The sequence below is a fragment of the Cherax quadricarinatus genome, chromosome 72 (genome assembly GCF_038502225.1).
Source record: "Cherax quadricarinatus isolate ZL_2023a chromosome 72, ASM3850222v1, whole genome shotgun sequence".
Lineage (NCBI taxonomy): Eukaryota > Metazoa > Arthropoda > Malacostraca > Decapoda > Parastacidae > Cherax > Cherax quadricarinatus.
The window spans coordinates 22753963-22777628 of NC_091363.1; the positions used below are offsets into that span (position 1 = coordinate 22753963).

The window sequence follows — 23666 nt, forward strand, 5'->3', positions numbered from 1 at the left end:
AGTGCAAACAAAACTGATTCGTATGGTTTTGACATAAATAGTGCTTGCTTGATTACAAATGATTCAAAGGTACTGTTTTATCTTTTGGAGAATTTTGACTGAATATGGATGGCAGAATCAACTTACTGTAAAGCAGGAATGTGGTTGTCCAAGTTTCTTCCACTGATTCTTTTTAACTGCATTCCTTATCACTATATGCTGTTTTAGAATACAAGTTAACTGGTGAATATGAAAATATCTTAATAACATTGATGCAAATAGAAATGCACTCACATGAGGCAGAAGGTACATCTTAATGTTTCTAAACAAAAAAATAAATAAGAAGCGAGTTTGTCACCTAAAGCACTAGTCTAACTACGAAAATATTACCTAAGGAGAGGTTACTAGCCGTCTCAATTTAGTTTGTTTGCCTACTGAGCACAAACCACATCCAGTCGTATGTACTAAATCCGAGGTAAACTTACCTGAACAACAATGAAGACACAAACACAAACGTATTTTGTTTCAGTTTTTTATTGAAAACTGTAAAACTAGACATAAATAAGCAGAGGTTACATGTTAATTTTTTTAATGACTTATATACAGAGCTGAGCTGGTTTCTTTCCTGTTAGTTAGGAAAATACAGATTTCACAATTAATTTCTTATGGTTTGAAACCCATAAAGGTTAAATAGCACTTAACAGTTTTAGAGAAATCACTCATCTTACAGTAAAAATCTTACAAATATCTATCAACTCTGAGAAGAATCAGAGGTATTACAGAAGTTAGCTACCTAACAGAAATAATTTGACTTGAATCAGTCTCCTCAAAAAAATAATATTGAAAAAATCAGCAAAAATAGGAAGTTGTGCATTTTACAAAAAAAAAAAAAAAAAAAAATCCTGCGAACTTATTGCTCCTGACTACTGCGTTGGTCAAGTGTGTACCACAGACAAACAAGTGACAAATGTGAAAGAAACAGGGTTATTCAGGGTTAATCCAAGGAAAGGGAAGCACATAGGTAACATGCAGTTCCTACGACTAAAGCCATATTATAAAATACAAGAGGCTCTTAATGAAAAATATATACTTTGAAGAAAAATATTTTAGAAACTCTACAAATTATATGATTTATATTCTGAAATAGCCTCATATGTCCTACAAATTTATCTTTTTTGCAAGAAACATTGTAGACATTCTGAATGCTGAAATAATGTATTTCCTGAGTGTGTTCTCATTTGTGTCACTAAGACAGATTTTACTGAAAGGTCTGTTAGACACTCTGAACATTGATCTGGCTTCATGTCTGATTGTGCTAAATTCTTTTTATGGGAAAAGGGTTTTTGGGATGCTAAACACTTGTATGGTTTATCATCTATATGAGTTCTTGTGTGTGTCATTAAATTAGAACTGCTTGTAAACACTTTTAGACATACAGAACATTTATATGGTTTCTCCCCTGTGTGAGTTCTCAAGTGCTTCACTAAAGTACATTTGTTTGTAAAGGCTTTCAAACACTCAGAACAATGATGGGGTTTCTCTCCTGTGTGGGTCCTCATGTGTATGACTAGATTATATTTTTGTGAAAAACCTTTCTGACACTCTGAACACTCATAAGGTTTCTCTCCGGTGTGAATTCTCATGTGCTTACTTAGAGTAGATTTATCTGAAAAATGTTTTTGACACTCTAAACACTGATAGGGCTTCTGCCCAGTGTGAGTTCTCATATGTTTCACTAAATTAGATTTGTTTGATATTATTTTCAAACACACTGAACACTTATATGATTTCTCTGTTTTACCATTTCTCAGTTGCATTACCTCAGCAGTTTTTGAAACGTTAACACTGATATTTCTAGTTTGAGACTGAGCCATTCAGGAAATGATCCCATGCGCAATTACTAGATAAGTGTTATAGATTACTGTTTAGACAGTGAACATAGATACTGCTTTTTCTTATTAATATACACTCAAATTATTTTTTAACATTTGCTTTCACAAGATTTGAAACATAAATATTAATATTTTCCTCTTACGAAAACAATAGTTATCTGGATATTAGTAGATTTTTTCTTTTCAATTTCAAGTTGTGCAAAACATGTTAGAATTTATTTCTGTGAGAAGGCTCTCATTATTCTTATAAATGCTCTTGCTTATGCATTCTCATCTGTCATGTTTCTAACAAAGTTACAAACTTTGAAAGTGTTTGGTACATGTGAAGTACATAAACACATGTTTTCTTTTTCTTGCATTCAGTATTAGCAAAATTATTATAATCAAAAAGAAGTGTTAAACTCACTAGGGTCTGTATTACCAAAAGAAATTAACATGAACAATGTTCAAGACTCAAACAAGTAAATAAGATATATTCAGAGCAGGCATTGTACATTCTTGAAAATGACTAAGTAATAAGGATGATTGAGTGAGTTTCAGTTTTAGGCACTAAACAATTTCTCACAGTGACACCTCTTACAAACTTCAGTATTTACATACTACAAGTTCTTGACACTACACGTATTATTTCTGACAGTCATTTGCATTAATAAACTCAGTGCTGATGTACAATACATGAAATTATTCTTATGCCTGGGTTTGCTGATGCCAGTCGAATTCTACTTGTGTACTGATAATCTGGAAAAAAAAAAGGGATCTTTAATTAATATGAACCTGACTAGCCTGTGCTAGGTCTGATGCCGTGCTCCTTCCTTAACCCTTAAACTGTCCAAACGTAGATCTACGTTTTTTTTCAACATTTGAATGTAAAAAAACACTTTTTTTTTTTACATTTGAAGACGTGTAAAAACAACTTTGATCTCCTTTTTTTATTTTTGTTATATTTGAAAATATGTAAAAAAAAAAACGTAGATCTACTTTTGGAACACTACACATGTGAACGTAGATCTGTTTGGACAGTTTAAGGGTTAAGTGGATGTGACCTGGATCTGACTAGGTCGGGTCAGTGGTATAAGCCAGTAAGCAACTTGGACTTGCCTCACATGGGTCAGCAGGCCTTCTGCAGTGTTCCTGAAGTTCTTATTAAACATTTCTGAGCTCTTAAAATCTTTCGATGCATGGATACTAATATTTTCAATAATATTTGTAATAGCTTATTCTTATAACAAACAGTATATTAACCAGTTTAATTGTCAGGGTGTTGATCAATGCATCTTCCCTAGTGCTCCAAATATTCTGGGAAGAAAAAAAAAAAAAAAAAAAAAAAATTTTTCAAAGTATTTTATTAAAAAAATTTCTAGGGTCTGTACCTAATGAGATATAAGGCAGCAATGTTGACACTGGATGCTCTGGAAAGCAAGATAGAGTAGGGCCCCACTTTATGGTGTTTCACCTTACGGCATTCCACTAATACAGACATTTCAAATTATAACCCAAACTATACGGCTCCCCCCACCTGACTTCCTAATACAGTCAATGTGGGCAACCTGGTTTGTTTACATTCTCTGTGAGCACGACTCTCCATTATGTCTGGACACTTTAAAAATTTCAAGCGTTTTAAAGTTTTATATATACAGTGGAACCTAGACTTATGAGTGCCCCACCATACGAATTTTTTCAGGATATGAGCAGTTGCTCGCTTGATTTTTTTTGTTTCTGGATACGAGCAAAAATTCAGGATGTGAGCTTCCCCCTCAAACAACTTTTTTTTTTAAGACCTCCAGATCTTTTTATTTATTTATTATTATTTGGACATGATACATAGTTGTACAAAAGAAATACAGTGCTTGAGCGTACATGCCAAAAGCCCCTTGTATGCAGAGCATTGTGGCCAGGCTTAAAATTAACTTAAGATTAACAAAGCAATGATATATTCAGTGGTAAAAATTACAGTAAACAAATTACAACATGAAGTACAAATGAGTATCTTACAAAAATAAAAGTGAATACACTTACCATCCGACTTACGACCGAGTTCGGTTCCGAGAAACCGGTCTTAAGTCGAAATGGTCGTAAGCCATAATGGTCGTAAGACGAACTTTAATACAGTGGACCCCCCGCATACCGTTGGCCTTACATAACGTTAAATCCGCATACCGCTACATTTTATCGCTAAGATTTTGCCTCGCATACCGCTAAAAAACCCGCTCAATGCGAGACGCGTCTAATGTGCGCCCTTAGCCAGCCTCATGTTCCGCCGGTGGCATTGTTTACCAGCCAGCCACCGCGGTAACATCCAAGCATACAATCGGAACATTTCGTATTATTACAGTGTTTCTGGTGATTTTATCTGCCCCAAGAAAGCTTCTAGTGCCAACCCTACAGGAATAAGGGTGAGAATTACTATAGAGATGAAATAAGAGATCATTGATAAGTATGAAAGTGGAGTGCATGTCTCCGAGCTGGCCAGGTTGTACATGTATAGTAAACCCCAATCAACCATCGCTACTATTGTGGGCAACAAAAAGGCAATCAAGGAAGCTGTTCTTGCCAAAGGTTTAACTGTGTTTTCGAAACAGAGATCGCAAGTGATGGAAGATGTTGAGAGACTCTTATTGGTGTGGATAAATGAAAAACAGATAGCAGGAGATAGCATCTCTCAAGTGATCATAAGTGAAAAGGCTAGGAAGTTGCATGACGATTTAATTAGAAAAATGCCTGCAACTAGTGATGATGTGAGTGAATTTAAGGCCAGCAAAGGTTGGTTTGAGAGATTTAAGAGGCGTAGTGGCATACATAGTGTGATAAGGCATGGTGAGGCTGCCAGTTCGAACCACAAAGCAGCTGAAAAATATGTGCAGGAATTCAAGGAGAACATAGACAGTGAAGGACTGAAACCTGAACAAGTGTTTAATTGTGATGAAACAGGCCTGTTTTGGAAGAAAATGCCAAGCAGGACGTACATTACTCAGGAGGAAAAGGCACTCTCAGGACATAAGCCTATGAAAGACAGGCTTACTCTGTTGATGTGTTCCAATGCTACTGGTGATTGCAAAGTGAAGCCTTTATTAGTGTATCACTCAAACTCCCAGACCGTTCAGGCAAAAGAATGTCCTCAAGGCTAATTTGTGTGTGCTGTGGAGGGCAAACAGTAAGGCATGGGTCACTAGGAACTTTTTCTATGACTGGTTACACCATGCATTTGCCCCCAATGTCAAAGATTACCTAACTGAAAAGAAATTAGAACTTAAGTGCCTCCTGGTGTTAGACAATGCCCCTGGTTATCCTACAGACGTGGCAGAGCTACTTTATGGGGACATGAAATTCATTAAGGTGAAGTTTTTGCCTCCTAATACCACTCCTCTCCTGCAGCCCATGGACCAGCAGGTTATTGCAAACTTCAAAAAACTGTACACAAAAGCTCTGTTTGAAAGGTGCTTTGTAGTGACCTCAGAAACTCAACTGACTAAGAGACTTTTTGAGAGATGACTTTAATATCCTCAATTGTGTAAACCTTATAGGTAAGGCTTGGGAGGGAGTGACTAAGAGGACCTTGAACTCTGCTTGTAAGAAACTGTGGCCAGAATGTGTAGACAAAAGGGATTTTGAAGGGTTTGAGGCTAACCCTGAGAATCCTATGCCAGTTGAGGAATCCATTATGGCATTGGGAAAGTCCTTGGGGTTGGAGGTTAGTGGGGATGATGTGGAAGAGTTGGTGGAGGAGGACAATGAAGAACTAACCACTGATGAGCTGATAGATCAACTTTCAACAGCAAGAGGCCAGACCTGAGGAAACTGGTTCGAAGGAGGGGAGAGAGAAATTGAAGAAATTGCCTACTACAAAGATTAAGGAAATCTGTGTAATGTGGCTGAAAGTGCAAACCTTTATGGATGAAAATCACCCTCACACAGCTATTGCAAGCCGTGCTGGTGACTATTACACTGACAATGTTGTGAAACACTTTAGGGAAGTCATAAAGGAATGAGAGGTACAGGCCACTATGGACAGATCTGTTGTGCGACAGAACTCCAGTGACTCTGAAGCTGGTCCTAGTGGCATTAAAAGAAGAAGGGAAGTAACCCCAGAAAAGGACTCAACACCTCAAGTCTTAATGGAAGGGGATTCCCCTTCTAAACATTAACACTCTCTCCTCCTCCCATCCCATCAATCATCACCAGATCTTCAATAAAAGTAAGTGTCATGTAATTGTGCATGCCTTTTTCAGTTTGTGTGTATTAAAATTAATATTTCATGTGGTAAAAATGTTTTTTTTTTATACTTTGGGGTGTCTTGCACGGATTAATTTCATTTCCATTATTTCTTATGGGGAAAATTCATTCGCATAACGATAATTTCGCATAACAATGAGCTCTCTTGCACGGATTAATATCGCTATGCGGGGGTCCACTGTACTGAATATCAACAAAAAAAATTTTTGTAATGACTATTTTATTGTTTTATTTTGGTATTTCATGTTTTACTTTACTTTTTATGTTGTTAGTACTGTATTTTATACTGTAAGGTTTAGGATAAACACTGTGTACAACACAAATAGTTGTTTATTTCCCAGAAATTTGGCATAAAAAACACAGTCGTAAGTCGAGTGGTCGTAAGTCGAGCAGGTCTTAAGTCGGATGGTAGGTGTATATAATTGTAGTTCATTGTCGTGATGTATTATGTTGTTTTTACTGCTTAAGACTATAACTGCAACAGGAATAATAGTATTTCTTACATTAAATTGTGGGTGCTGGTGTTTGTTGATTGTGAAGAGAGTGGAGAGTTATGCTGTGGCCATACTGGGCTGCCTGGAGTCTACCTGGAGGTCATTCCGGTCCACGACCAGGCCTCCCGGTGGATCAGAGCCTGATCAACGAGGCTGTTTCTGCTGGCCGCACGCAATCCAACGTACGAACCACAGCCCGGCTGATCCAGCACAGTCTTTAGGTATCTGTCCAGCTCCCTCTTGAAGACAACCAGGGGTCTTCCTGTAATGCCCCTTATTGCTGGTGGGAGGCTGTTGAACAATCTTGGGCCCGGGACATTTATTGCATTTTCTCTTAGTGTACCAATGACACCCGTACTTTTCACTGGGGGTATGTTGCATCGCCTGCCAAGTCTTTTGCTTTTGTATGGAGTGATTGCTGTGTGCATATCAAGGCTGAGGTGGATAGTAAAGGTTCTGGTACAGGAGTCGATGGTTGTACTGGAGTGTACGTAAATTCTGTAATGGATTTCTGTTCTATTTTACCCTGCAGTACATTATACAACTGACAGTAATGCATCAGCTGCTCTAGACACCATTTCAGGGTCCTCTTCAGTGAAAAAGTCTAACTTTAAGTCATTCAGTCGATCAAGTCAGTCAGTCAGTCAGTCACAAACTCATATTTACAGTAGACCGTCATTTAGCACAAGTTTCTTTGGCACGATTTGGGTATTGCACAATTGAAGAATTGCGGCACAATTTTATGTAACACGTCGTATAATTAATTAAACATGGTTCAATTTGTGGGAAGAAAAAAAAAATCTCTTCTGCTCAAGTGGCCGCCTTGTTGTGGAGCAGCCGGGGAGCCCTCCCGCCATCCCCTACCACTCCAACACCACCCCACCATCCCAGCATTCGTAATTCATACTTGTCCACTCCAGTCTTTCTCTACTACAAGGCAGCTGTGTTTGTGAATTGTGTTACATTTTCATTACTATATCTTGTATCTGCCAAACTATTATGATACCCAGTAGCAATACCAGTGTTGCTGAAAGTGGCACAAAGAGGTATAAGCACTTAAGTCTTAGAATTAACAAAGAAACAAAGATATTAGACAAGAGATAACCTGTGGCTGTAACGAAGTGTTACTTTGTACACAGAAAAAGAGGTAAACATGAGTTTGTGTGACTGACTTACTGAATGACTGACTTGACTTACTGAATAATATAATAATAAAGTGGTCCCTCGTTTTTCGTATTTAATCCGTTCCTGGAGGCGCTATCATTGTCGAAATCTACGATTTTCGAATCGATTTTCCCCATAAGAAATAATGTAAATACAATTAATCCGTTCCTGACACCCAGAATTATCAACAATTTTTTTTTTTACCTTTTAGATAGATTTACATGCACAAAAGAATGAACATTCAACATGACAGTTACCTTTATTGAAGGTTGTTGATGAATGGAAGACAGGGAGGAGGAGAGAGGGAAGAGAGGTTATTGTTTGGAAGGGGAATCCCCTTCCATAAGGACTCTAGGTCACTTCAGGGGTCACTTACCTAGCTTAAATATAGATTTACATGCAGAAAAGAATGCCAAATAAATGTAAAGCACTAATAAAATGTATAAATGAACATTGGGAATAGGGGTAGTTGATGAGCGGAATGGTCTGCCTAGTAGGGTGATTAACCCTTTGACTGTTTCCAACGTATAAATACGTCTTACGAGCCAATGTTTGACGTATTTATACGCACAAATTCTAGCGGCTTCAAATCGAGCGCCAAAGGCCTGGTAGGCCTACACGGGAGAGAATGGGTCTCAGTGGTCGGTGTGCACCCTGTGAAAAAAATCTGGGACCCAGCGGTGCATTGTGGGAACTCCATGTTGTCAGTCCATTTTCACCATGCCTCTCGGTAAGAAGTTCCTCACTCCTCGGCGGATTGGAGGTCTTTTGTTCCCAAGTGATAGCTCTAACAGCGATGAAAATGTCAGTGACAGTGAATTCAAGGGTTTTCAAGTGAGTGTTACCGAAAAAAGTGCCCAGGATAACGTAAATAGTGACGAAAACCCAGATGACCCACAACCTTCGACCTCTGGTGCTGTGCCGGCTTGTTCACATTCACGTTCGCCTGTACCAGGACGAAAGAGGAAACTATTTGGTCGTGTATAACACCCTGATGATAGCAGTGATAGTGATAGTGATTGTGATAGTGATTTCAAGGTCATTGAAAGCAGTTCTAGTGACAGTGAGAGTGAATATTCCCCAGTGAAGCGCCAGTATGTATGACGTAGTATGCGGTCTGGTAGTGTTTCATATGTTGTTCCAAGGGGAAGGAGAAACTCTGGGAGCACATCCCATGGCCCTACACCACGACCAGATAGTGAAGATGACGATATTGTAACGATGGGTATGAATGGTGACAGTGAGGGAGGAGGCAGTGGTGGTGATAGTGAGGGTGGCACGGCCCATGTGGCACCATCACCGGGCCACGCTACTACCCACGCGGCTGACTCAGCAGAACAACCAGCCTCACCCTACCCCACACTGCCACAACCTGCACCACCACAACCTGCACAGCCACAACCACGGTACAATATCCAGACCCCACCAGCAGACCGCATCTGGGATTGGCAGGACGGTGACGAGTTTGTTCCCAGTCCCCATGACTTTGATGAAACACAAAGTGGAATAAAGCCATCTTGTCCACTTGGGAACAATGCCAGTGAACTGGACTGCTTTGAGTTATTTTTCGATGAACCCCTGATGGACATCATTGTCAGGGAAACAAATACATACTGTGATTACACCATGGCAAATACAATTCTCTCACCAAAATCACGGCTACACAAGTGGAAGGAGACAACTGTGGCAGAGATGTACCTGTTTTTTGCCACAATAATGCTTATGCCACATGTGTATAAGCACACTGTCACCACATACTGGACAACAGATCGCCTGATTTCAACTCCAGGTTTTAGTGACATTATAGGTGTCAATCGTTTCCTGATACTGTTACGTATGTTACACTTTTCAGACTAAACCAGGCCTGACAGAAGCGACAGGTTATATAAGATAAGAAATGTGTTTATGTACCTGAAACAAAAGTGCTGCATGTATTTTTATCCCTTCAGGAAGCTTGTTATTGATGAGTCCTTGATTTTATTCAAAGACTCATTCAAGCAATATATACCAAGCAAGAGGAAACGCTTTGGTATAAAGCTATTTGTACTGTGTGATTGCAGAAGTGGTCTTGTTTTAGATATTATTGTGCACACTGGCAGTAATACTTTGAGAGATACCATGAAGTTATTGGGTATCTCTGGTGATGTGGTTCGAACAATGATGGAACCATATCTTGGTAAGGGGCATATGTTATTTACTGATAACTGGTACACAAGCCCCTTACTCAGTGATTTCTTGCGAGTGAACTTGACAGACGTGTGGCACAGTGCGTGGTAATCGCAAACATATGCCAAGGTTCGACGCTGGCACTCGCAGAGGTGAGGTGCAAGCCTTTGCTGCCAATGACATCATGGCATTTCGGTGGCATGACAAACGTGATGTCACATTGTTGACATCAGTTCACACAAACGAAATGGTACCCAGTGGCAGGGACAACAGAGAGACCAATGAACCCATTCTAAAGCCTGCAGCTGTCATGGACTACAACCTCAATATGCGCTTAGTGGACAAATGTGACATGCAGATTGGGTTTGCAGACTGTGTACGCAAGAGTTATAAGTGGTATATCAAACTTTTTTTCCATCTTGTTGATATCTCTATGCTAAATGCTTATAACATATACAAGTTGAAGACCAACAAAACACCAAAATATGGTGAATTTTGCCTGTCAGTAATCAGACAAATAATTGCAAAGTACCAAGGAGCAACTCCTGCAATAGACCAGCGCCCACAGACGTCATCTCGTACGAGGCCTGGTGATCACTACCCCATACAACTGCCTCCTACTACTGCCAAGAAAAATGCTCAGAAGAGGTGTTATGTATGTATGCATACCACAAAACGCCCACAAACACGCAGAGACACTCGTTTTATGTGTGAGGAGTGTGAAGTGCCCCTCTGCATATACCCATGTTTCAAAGAGTTCCACAAGCTGCAGCAGTTCTAGGAACGTGGTTAGTGACTGTACATATGTATATATATTATGGAACAATAGTAATAAACATTGTTTTGTATTGTTTGTTTGTGTAAACAAAGTGTATACACAAACTAATAGTGATAAAGTTTGTTCTGTTATTGTGTTGTAAATAATAAGTGTATATTTGAACAATGCACCTTACATTGGTCTCACAGGCCACATAAGTTACATGGAAAAGAAAAATATTGAAAAATGCAAGAAACCTTTGAATTAGAGTAAATAAAAGAATACCGGGTGGGCGGCAGTCGCCGCTGTTGCCGTACGCACGTCAATTTCTGCAAACTTTGCGGCTCTATATCTCGTTAAGTACTGATGGCAAAAATTTTTTTTTAGGCTTAAAACACTAGTAAAAATATTCCTAACATTTTCATAAGAAAAAATAGTTTTTTTTTCGAATATCTGGCGACATAGAATGACAGTTTCAGAGAGGGGCCTGAAACAGTCAAAGGGTTAAAGCTAAAACATTGGGTAGTTTCAAATTTAGGTTGGAAAAATACATGAGGGAGAGGGGTTGGTTTGAATCGGTCATGCATATGAGTAAATAGGTTTATCAAAGCTTATTGCTTGGGTATAGCAGTTATGCTGTTAGTGGGTTGGATTTGTGAAGGACCGGCCTAGTATGGGCCAACAGGCCTATTGCAGTGTTCCTCCTTTCTTATGTTCTAAAAGCTATGGCTTGAGTAGTTTCAAATTTAGGTTGGATAAAAACATGAGTGAGAGGGGTTGGATTCGAGTCGGACTTGCATGGTAGCTTATTGATTATCAAATGCTATACAATACTGACAAGTTGGTAAATAAAACACATAGGCAACATTTAGGCAACTTTATTCCGAAACGTTTCGCCTACACAGTAGGCTTCTTCAGTCGAGTACAGAAAGTAGGCGGGAGCAGTTGAGAGGTGAAGACGATGTAATCAGTCCATCACCCTTGAGGTCGTAGATTTGAGGTTGTCAGTCCCTCAGCCTGCCTATGACACAGACAAAGAAGACTTAATCAAAGACATTAGTACTAAGAAAGTCTCTGTTGACGATATTTACAGACCTGAAAACTCTACCATCCTCAAAATACGCTGTTCAACTCCTTCTGACGCCTCTACACTCTACACTCTACACTCTTCAATCAAGGAATCCTTGCCAAGATCATCCGCATTCCTCCAAACACTCTCTTCACTCCGAACTTCCACCCAATCACACAATGTCTTAAATGCTACAAATTCGGCCATGGCAAAAACACACGTACATCTACACAAGTCTGCTCCAGGTGTTCAGCAACTGGCCACTTCTGGAATACTTGCAACCTCCCCCTTAAATGTTCTAACTGCGGCAGGTCACACACTGCAGTTGCAAATTTCTGCCCCTCTAGAAAAGACATTCTCTCCTCCCTCAGAGCAAGCCAACCTCCCTCCCTCCCCAACCCCATCCCAGTACCTCCCTCCCCTACCAAACCACCCTCCTCCACCCCAATGCCTGGGCCTACCCACACACTTGGTCTACCTCTTCTACCCTACACACATCAAACACCAACACAAAGACTACAAACACCTCTCCATCTATGCCTACACCCACACTAGACTACAAAACTGTCAACTTGCCACTGCTACCCACTCTGTGATGGTAATCTCTCAAGCTTACCAATCAAACTACTCACATGTCCTTAACCTAATCTTGTCTGCTAACAATCTTCCATCTCTAATCATCCATCCTTCTTGCTTCTCTTCTAAACCCCCTACAACCTCTAACTCCTCCCTCTCTCCCACCCCCCCACTTCCTACACCCACCACCTCTCCTCCTCCCTTACCCCTTTTCACTACTTCTACCCCTCCCACCAACAACCCTACTGCTGCTGCAATGACCACCCCTCCCCCCACCTCCTTACCCACCTCCTCATCCCCTACCAAAGCTTCCACTTCCTCTGCATCTACCTTCGCCCACTCCTCCACCACAACCAAAACTTCATCCAGGCCCAACTTCACCTCCAGACAAAATCCACTCAAACCTAAACCTGCCCCAACTTCTGATAGACAGACAAAAGAACATAAAAACAGATCCATCTCTTCCTCCCCGTCCAGGAAAGGGCCCGTAATACTTACAAACACACATCCACTGATGGCACCACTATCACGGGCTTTAATCCAAACTCCTCCCCCGACATTAACTTTGCTATGACAAAACCATTAAATCATGTTTAAAGTGATTCAGTTCAACGTACATTCTTACTTTACAATTAGACACCTACTGGCCGAGCTCCTTGAAGCAGAGAGGACAGATATTATTTTGCTAAACAGCACCTGCCTCAAAGCCCCTCAACGTATCCGCCATTATGGTTATACTGCACTACAGTCCCCCTATGATCCCCACAATGGGGTTGCCATCCTTGTCAAATCCAACATAAAACACGAATTTCTCCCAATCCCTTTTATTCACCAACACTGTCTTGTAGACAGAATACACACCCACCTTGGCCCCTTTATCTTTTTCACCACCTATGCTCACCCAAGCACTATTCTCAACATACACGACCTTTCCTTAGTCTTCAACTACACCAACACACCAACATACCTACTAGCTGACACGAATGCCAAACAGACCACCTTTCATCACACCAGTAACAACCAACTTGGTCACCAATTACTCAACTTCACAAACCATAAACACCAAATTCATCTCAGCCCAGACTTCAACACCTACAACCACACAGGCCAAAGCAAACCAGACATCATTCTAGCAAACCGAGCCAGCTCTCCATTTCATCTCCTCCAACCCTATCCTCATCCCAGCCACACCTTCCTTCTCCTACAAGAACGCTGATTGGGATGCTTTCAAACAACACAGATAATACTAACCTCACCTATGACTACAACAACAAACCTAGCTCTGACATTGACACTCAACTTGATCTTATCCAGGACACCATTACACAAGCAGCCAACACCCCAATACCAAAGAAAAGTCACATTTGTTATTCCTTCAAACCTTCACTCAGAACAAGAAGACTAATTATCTGCTACCACAACCGCTTCCTCTACAACACACATCAATTTAATCAAGTCCGATTAGATCTCTCTTACCTTAGAAACAACATTCTACACAGCCTAGACCAAGACCACAACAATCACTGGTCACAACTTATACAACAAGCGGACAAACAGCGTATTAAAAACACTAAAGCCTTCTGGAACTTTATCAAAAAAATCAGAGGCACTACTCCCACCAACAAATTCAAACACATCACCCACAACAACACACACATCTCAAACCCACAGGCTGCTACTAACATCTTCAAACACATCTGGGAGAACATCTTCCACCCTCACTCACCTCACCCTAGCGTTATACAACACATTCAGAACATAGAACACTGGAACACTGCGCACACACACAAGAAACAACACCAGATAGCCACATCCATCTGGACTCTCTTACCTCCTCCCAAGAACTCTACACTCCTTTCACCAACACAGACATTAAAACTCTCCTCAGACACCTTCCTCCCAAGGCTCCTGGTGCCTCTGGCCTAAACCATATTATCCTAAAGCACCTTCCTGACTATTATTACTGCCTACACTAACCTCCTCAATGCCTCCCTTGCCTCTGGATACTTCCCTTCCCTCGTCAAAGCTGCTACTGCTATTCTCCTTAATAAACCCAAAAAAGACCACTCTGATCCTAGAAACTATCACCCTATCAGCCTCCTCAAAACTTTAGGAAAACTCTTTGAAAAACTCATCAACCATCGCCTTCGCAGATACCTGGAACACAATTCTCTACATTCTGATGACCAGTTTGGCTTCAGAACACGCAGCTCCACAAAGGATGCCATTAACATTCTCAACTACATCCACATAAACACAAAACGAAGAAACAGGACAGCCCTGGTTGCAAAAGACATTGAGAAAGCTTTTGACACAGTCTGGCATGAAGGGCTCAAGTACAAACTCTGCACTAACTTTAACCTGCCTCTCGCTACTCGTAAACTTCTCTGCAACTTCCTAGACGGCCGTACCATGAGAGTCAAATTCTAAGGCTGTTACTTTGACTACTTCACACTAAATGCTGGCATACCCCAGGGATCTGTCGTCTCCCCTACCCTCTACATTTTATACACTAACGACATTCCAACATCTGTATACCACAACTCCATCACACTAGCTTATGCAGACGACATTACACAACTTATCACTCATGCCAATATAGATACACTCACACACAAAACACAAAATGAGGTCGGCAGGATAGCCATCTGGGAACAAAAATGGAGTATCAAAACCAATGCAGCTAAATCCAGCATTACATATTTTAACTACAGGAAACGTGATCTCTCCATTATCTGTCGAGCTCAGAACAGCTGACACCCACACTTATATCCCCATCACACAATCTGTCACTGTCCTTGGCGTTAATCTTGACTACCTTCATTTACACGGACACATTCACTCAAGGCATGCAATAGCTAGTAAGGCCCTTGCGGGCCTCTACAAGCTGAAACATGCCTCTCAATGCACCAAACTACACCTACAAATCCCTAATACATCCTCTGATAACTTACTCTCCTCTAGCCCTCTCTCCCTTGCAGCAAAAACAAACTTACTTAAACTGCAGTGTGTCCAGAACAAGGCACTGCGCTGGGTGCTTGATATCAGATGGGAGGACTTTGCCACAAGCGAGTCTCTCCATGCCCAATTAGACATCCCTGCGCTGAATCTGTACTGGAAGAGACTCGGTGACAGACAAACTAACTTGAGACACGACATGACTACTGGACCTATCTCCTTGATGAAGACATTCGCAGACCCACAAACCAACACAACCTTTTCTACTTCTTGCATGATCCTGCTCCTAACCCTATTTACAAATAACCTTGGATTCTGTGATGGGTACCTTCTCTGACAGGAACCATTCTCTGACCCACGTTCGCCTTAGCTTTAGGGTTAAGACATGGCTCAATTCTACACTCCTCTCTAGCGCTAATCTTCGCCTGTGCCGTCCTCCCTGCTCACCCCACCAGAGTCCCAACAGAAGAGCCTGAATTTCTCTCCCCAATATCTGTCCCACAATCGCCTTCGCTGCTGGGTTAAGCCCTGGCTCAATTTCTATGACTAAGAACACTCCTCTCCAGCACTATTCTTCATCTGTCCCGTCTTTCCCACTCATCCCATTTGGGATCTTACCTGAACTTTCGTTCGTTCAAGCTGTCCATAATGGTGGTGAACCAGCAGCTGAGGCGCCGGTGTTTTCTGTAGCCCTATATAACTCCAACAACATTGGAGGAATTGGTAGAATTGCTGAATCAATGAAAAAGACACCCTCTACCACCATCACTACCACCCTCTACCACCATCAACCACTATCACAACTGCTTCCACTCTACCACCACCACCTTCATATTTCTCTACAAAATTTTTCTTAAATTATACGTGTTTCTCACATTCTTTATCGAAGGGCTGGCACTAGAAGCTTTCTTTGGAGCCATGGTGACTTAATTAGCAGTTGCAAACACTAAAACGAATGGAATATTATGAAATGTATTGTATGAACTCGTGGGATCATCCTCACTCACTGATAAACAATGGCACACTGGCTGGGAATGGAGTGTGAGGCGGCTCGGGGCTGTGTGTACCTGTCCCGGACGAACTACTATTCGCGAGTCAATCTACGATTAGCGAGCCAATGTTTATACAAAACTATCGCTATGATTTCTGAAATCTACGACTCTCGAGCCCTACGATTATTGAGGCACCACTGTAATAATACATCTTTTATTTACTACAAGTATATGTACATGATATAAAGGCCTAGCTGACATCAATGACACTACTATATAGAAAGCCCCTCATTATGCTTAACATTTTGGGCAAATTAGGTCAGAGTTCCAGGATGCGACCCACACCAGTCGACTAACACCCAGGTACCCATTTTACTGATGGGGAACATATACAACAGGTGTAAAGAAGCATGCCCAATGTTTCTACTCTGGCTGAGAATTGAACCCAGGCCCTCGCCGAGTGAAGCGAGAGCTTTAACCACCAGGCCACCAGAACCACTCTAGTACAACCATCGACTTCAGTACCAGACCCTCTACCATCCATCTCAGCCCAGTAGGGCCACAGCACAACTCTCCACTCTTTTCACAATCATTCACAAATACCAGCACCCACAATTTAAGGTATGAAGTACTATTATTTCTGTTAAATTTGTAGTCTCAAACAGTAAAAAACATAATATATCACAACAATGAACTAAAACTACATATTCAGTAGTATTTTTGTAAGATGTGAAGGCCCCAAAAAAGTTTGGCTTTTTGGGGGCTACCAGGAACATAACCCTATTTTTCCCATAAGTTCTTAAGTTCATCTCACATGATTTTTTACCTAACACAGCATTTTCAGGAACGTAACTACCGAGCTAAATGACTGTCTACTGTACCTCATTTTATGTGCACAAAGTGATGCTTCATTACGGCCACAGGTTATCTTGTCTAATATCTGTTTTCTTCATTAATTCTAAGACTTAAATGCTTATACCTGTTCTTGCCACTTTCAGCAACAATGGTATGCCTAGTGGGTTTCATGATTGCTTGGCAGATACAAGCTATGGTAATTAAAAGATCAAAACACAATTCACAAACACAGCCAGCTTGTAGGAGAGGAGTGGAACTGAACACACATCCATGAAAGCTGGGATGGTGGTGTCGAGAGTGTCAGAGGATGGCAGAGGATGGTGGGAGGTCTCCCCCACTGACCCACAACAAGGTAGCCGCTTGAGGTAGGGAATGGCTGCCACCACTTGTCACAATGACATAGTACAGTGGACCCCCGGTTAACGAACTTTTTTCATTCTAGTAGTATGTTCAGGTGCCAGTACTGACCGAATTTTTTCCCATAAGGAATATTGAGAAGTAGATTAGTCCATTTCAGACCCCCAAACATACACATACAAACGCACTTACATAAATACACTTACATAATTGGTCGCATTCAGAGGTGATCGTTATGCGGGGGTCCACTGTATTTTATTCATTCTAGAGTAACTTTTAGAGAGGGTGTGGTAGGTAAGTTTGGGGTGCCAGGTGTAAATGATAATGGGAGCCCTTTGATTGAACTTTGTATAGAAAGGGGTTTAGTTATAGGTAATACATATTTTAAGAAAAAGAGGATAAATAAGTATACACGATATGATGTAGGGCGAAATGACAGTAGTTTGTTGGATTATGTATTGGTAGATAAAAGACTGTTGAGTAGACTTCAGGATGTACATGTTTATAGAGGGGCCACAGATATATCAGATCACTTTCTAGTTGTAGCTACACTGAGAGTAAAAGGTAGATGGGATACAAGGAGAATAGAAGCATCAGGGAAGAGAGAGGTGAAGGTTTATAAACTAAAAGAGGAGGCAGTTAGGGTAAGATATAAACAGCTATTGGAGGATAGATGGGCTAATGAGAGCATAGGCAATGGGGTCGAAGAGGTATGGGGTAGGTTTAAAAATGTAGTGTTAGAGTGTTCAGCAGAAGTTTGTGGTTACAGGAAAGTGGGTGCAGGAGGGAAGAGGAGCGATTGGTGGAATGATGATGTAAAGAGAGTAGTAAGGGAGAAAAAGTTAGCATATGAGAAGTTTTTACAAAGTAGAAGTGATGCAAGGAGGGAAGAGTATATGGAGAAAAAGAGAGAGGTTAAGAGAGTGGTGAAGCAATGTAAAAAGAGAGCAAATGAGAGAGTGGGTGAGATGTTATCAACAAATTTTGTTGAAAATAAGAAAAAGTTTTGGAGTGAGATTAACAAGTTAAGAAAGCCTAGAGAACAAATGGATTTGTCAGTTAAAAATAGGAGAGGAGAGTTATTAAATGGAGAGTTAGAGGTATTGGGAAGATGGAAGGAATATTTTGAGGAATTGTTAAATGTTGATGAAGATAGGGAAGCTGTGATTTCGTGTATAGGGCAAGGAGGAATAACATCTTGTAGGAGTGAGGAAGAGCCAGTTGTGAGTGTGGGGGAAGTTCGTGAGGCAGTAGGTAAAATGAAAGGGGGTAAGGCAGCCGGGATTGATGGGATAAAGATAGAAATGTTAAAAGCAGGTGGGGATATAGTTTTGGAGTGGTTGGTGCAATTGTTTAATAAATGTATGGAAGAGGGTAAGGTACCTAGGGATTGGCAGAGAGCATGCATAGTTCCTTTGTATAAAGGCAAAGGGGATAAAAGAGAGTGCAAAAATTATAGGGGGATAAGTCTGTTGAGTGTACCTGGTAAAGTGTATGGTAGAGTTATAATTGAAAGAATTAAGAGTAAGACGGAGAATAGGATAGCAGATGAACAAGGAGGCTTTAGGAAAGGTAGGGGGTGTGTGGACCAGGTGTTTACAGTGAAACATATAAGTGAACAGTATTTAGATAAGGCTAAAGAGGTCTTTGTGGCATTTATGGATTTGGAAAAGGCGTATGACAGGGTGGATAGGGGGGCAATGTGGCAGATGTTGCAAGTGTATGGTGTAGGAGGTAGGTTACTGAAAGCAGTGAAGAGTTTTTACGAGGATAGTGAGGCTCAAGTTAGAGTATGTAGGAAAGAGGGAAATTTTTTCCCAGTAAAAGTAGGCCTTAGACAAGGATGTGTGATGTCACCGTGGTTGTTTAATATATTTATAGATGGGGTTGTAAGAGAAGTAAATGCGAGGGTCTTGGCAAGAGGCGTGGAGTTAAAAGATAAAGAATCACACACAAAGTGGGAGTTGTCACAGCTGCTCTTTGCTGATGACACTGTGCTCTTGGGAGATTCTGAAGAGAAGTTGCAGAGATTGGTGGATGAATTTGGTAGGGTGTGCAAAAGAAGAAAATTAAAGGTGAATACAGGAAAGAGTAAGGTTATGAGGATAACAAAAAGATTAGGTGATGAAAGATTGAATATCAGATTGGAGGGAGAGAGTATGGAGGAGGTGAACGTATTCAGATATTTGGGAGTGGACGTGTCAGCGGATGGGTCTATGAAAGATGAGGTGAATCATAGAATTGATGAGGGAAAAAGAGTGAGTGGTGCACTTAGGAGTCTGTGGAGACAAAGAACTTTGTCCTTGGAGGCAAAGAGGGGAATGTATGAGAGTATAGTTTTACCAACGCTCTTATATGGGTGTGAAGCGTGGGTGATGAATGTTGCAGCGAGGAGAAGGCTGGAGGCAGTGGAGATGTCATGTCTGAGGGCAATGTGTGGTGTGAATATAATGCAGAGAATTCGTAGTTTGGAAGTTAGGAGGAGGTGCGGGATTACCAAAACTGTTGTCCAGAGGGCTGAGGAAGGGTTGTTGAGGTGGTTCGGACATGTAGAGAGAATGGAGCGAAACAGAATGACTTCAAGAGTGTATCAGTCTGTAGTGGAAGGAAGGCGGGGTAGGGGTCGGCCTAGGAAGGGTTGGAGGGAGGGGGTAAAGGAGGTTTTGTGTGCGAGGGGCTTGGACTTCCAGCAGGCATGCTTGAGCGTGTTTGATAGGAGTGAATGGAGACAAATGGTTTTTAATACTTGACGTGCTGTTGGAGTGTGAGCAAAGTAACATTTATGAAGGGATTCAGGGAAACCGGCAGGCCGGACTTGAGTCCTGGAGATGGGAAGTACAGTGCCTGCACTCTGAAGGAGGGGTGTTAATGTTGCAGTTTAAAAACTGTAGTGTAAAGCACCCTTCTGGCAAGACAGTGATGGAGTGAATGATGGTGAAAGTTTTTCTTTTTCGGGCCACCCTGCCTTGGTGGGAATCGGCCGGTGTGATAATAAAAAAAAAAAAATAAAAATAGAGTATATATCAGGTTTCCATGTTATTTATATTGTTTATGTTATATTAGATGAATTGTGATAGATAAATAAGCTATAGAGTTGATATTAGCATCATATTCAAGTATATTCTGTCCTGCCTCCTGAGAGCAGGAATTCTGCTGAAACAGATTAATGACATTTCAATTAATTTAAATGAGGAAAATTGACTCGGCAAACGAGCATATCGGGATACGAGCAAGGTCACAGAATGGATTAAACTCCTAAGCCAAGGTTACTCTGTACTCTGATAATTATACTTGTGTGTACCCATACCTAAATAAACTTACACACTGTGCTGGCATGCAGGTGCACATTAAAAACACCGAGTGTCTTATTAGTCTTGAAGATGCCACAATAACAATAATCACTCTGAGGTGCATTAAATGTCGTATGTTACATTAATACACACATTTTCATTAATTCATCTATGATAATTTTTCAGAATTATGTAACAAACATGCTACGTAACAAACATGATAAATACACCCCACAGTAAAATAAATTAACAAATGTGAGATGTTTATCCAGTCATCTTGTTGGAAAGAAAAACATTTTCCAGAGCTCAACACCAAAGAAAATGTGTACACAATAGTATTACTGGGGGGTAACTAAAAAATTATTCCTTCCATATGCCTTCACTCAGCACTATTCCTTCTAAAAATGGTGTGCTACATGAGAATAGGAGTGTTGTTCTTTATTTATTCTACTTTACCAACTCATACACAATGTGTCTGTATTATGGTACAAGCTTCGCAAACATGGGAATGAACATGTATAAACCAAAACCAGACATGTTTGCCTGTTTGTTTACATACTCTCCAGTTCTGTCTTCTCATTTATGCTGTTGCTGCTGGAGGCTGGCTGCCCCACATATCCATCACAGCATGGTTGATCTGGCACCAGGTGAAGATACTTGTCCAGTTTCCTCTTGAAGGCTTCTACACTTGTTCCAGCAGTGTTTCTGATATCTTCTGGTAAGGTGTTAAAGAGGCTGGGACCCCAGATGTTGATACAGTGTCCCCTTATTGTCTCCACCGCACACCTGCTCCTCACTGGGTTTATTTTACACTTCCTCCCATCTCTCTCACTCCAGTATGTTGTTAAGGCAGTGTGCAGATTTGGGACCAAGCTCTTGAGTACCTTCCAGGTATATATTATCATGTACCTCTCTCTCTCCTCCACTCCAATGAGTACATGTTCAAGACTTGCAGGCGTTCCCAGTAGTTTAGGTGCTTTACTGGCTCAATGTGAGCCATAAACGATCTCTGTACAGTGGACCCCCGCATAACGATTTTAATCCGTGCAAGAGGGGTAATTGTTATGCGAAATAATCGGTATGTGAATGAATTTTCCCCATAAGAAATAATGGAAATAAAATTAATCCGTGCAAGACACCCAAAAGTATGAAAAAAAAAATTTTTTACCACATGAAATATACATTTTCCCACACACAAAGAGAAGGATACATGCACAATAGTAGAGTAGTACATGCACAGTATATATTGTGCATGTACTAGTCTACTAAATGAAGAATAAATGACACTTACCTTTATTGAAGATGCAGCAATGACTGATGAGACACTGTGTCCTGGGAGTGCCTTTTCCTCCTGAGTACTGTAGGTCCTGTTTGGCATTTTCTTCCAGAACAGGCCTTATCACACTGTGTATGCCACTACGATTCTTAAATCTCTCAAACCAACCTTTGCTGGCTTTAAATTCACCAATATGAGCACTAGTTCCAGGCATTTTTCCCTGTTCACCTGGGTGTTAGTCGACTTGTGTGGGTTGCATCCTGGGAGACAAGATTAAGGACCCCAATGGAAATAAGTTAGACAGTCTTTGATGACACTGACTTTTTTGGGTTATCCTGGGTGGCAAATCCTCTGGGGTTAATTGTTTCTTGGTATTCTCAATAAGCCACACCAACAACGGTGCTACAGCAGCAGCTGACGGTGGTACAGCAGCAACAGACGATGCTACAGCAGCAGCAGACGATGCTACAGCAGCAACAGATGATGTTACAGCAGCAGCAGACGATGCTACAGCAGCAGCAGCAGCAGCTGACGGTGGTACAGCAGCAACAGACGATGCTACAGCAGCAACAGACGATGTTACAGCAGCAGCAGACGATGCTACAGCAGCAGCAGCAGCTGACGGTGGTACAACAGCAACAGACGATGCTACAGCAGCAACAGACGATGTTACAGCAGCAGCAGACGATGCTACAGCAGCAGCAGACGATGCTACAGCAGCAGCAGCAGCAGCTGACGGTGGTACAACAGCAACAGACGATGCTACAGCAGCAACAGACGATGTTACAGCAGCAGCAGACGATGCTACAGCAGCAGCAGCAGCTGACAGTGCAGCAGCAGCAGCAGCTGTACCACCAATAGTAGCGATGGTTGATTGGGGTTTATTATACAACCTGGCCAGCTCGGAGACACGCACTCCACTTTCATACTTATCAATGATCTTTTTCTTCATCTCTATTGTAATTCTCACCCTTATTGCTGTAGGGTTGGCACTAGAAGCTTTCTTGGGGCCCATGGTCACTTATTTTCCAGAAAAAGCACCGAAAACACTGTAATAATACGAAATATTCCAATTGTACGCTTGGATGTTACCGCGGAGGCTGGCTGGTAAACAATGCCACCGGCGGAACATGTGAGCGTGGCTCAGGCCGCACATTGGACGCGTCTCGGACGAAAATCGGTGAGCGGGTTTTTAAGCGGTATGCGAGGCAAAATTTTGGCGATTAAAGCAAGCGGTATGCGGATTAATCGCTATGTGATGCCATCGGTATGCGGGGGTCCACTGTATTTGTTCCAGCTCCGATATTTCCCCAGCCTTGAACGGGGCCATCAGCACTGAGCAATATTCTAGGCGAGGGAGCACTAGCGGTAAGTAATGGGGATCTCAATGGAATTAAGTCACTGGCTGACTTTTTTGGGTTATCCTAGGTACAGTGGACCCTCAGCTAATGCCTTTAATCCGTTCCAGAGAGCTAGCCTTTAGTCGAATTAATTTTCCCCATAAGAAATACAATGGACCCCCGACTTACGATATTAATTCATTCCAGAAGTCTGTTTGGGTGCAGTTACCGAACGAATTTGTTCCCATAAGAAATATTGTAAATTAGATTA

The 23666-nt window shown here is 41.4% G+C and overlaps 1 long non-coding RNA gene across 1 annotated transcript in view; it reads right to left on the minus strand.

The window, feature by feature from the left end:
- Positions 1-497: 497 nt before the first annotated feature.
- The window catches only part of LOC138854884 (uncharacterized), a 51604-nt gene continuing 28435 nt past the window's right edge, over positions 498-23666 (minus strand). The window contains exon 2 of the long non-coding RNA XR_011394027.1: positions 498-2609. This is a non-coding gene — a long non-coding RNA (uncharacterized lncRNA). The remainder of the gene's footprint in view (positions 2610-23666) is intronic.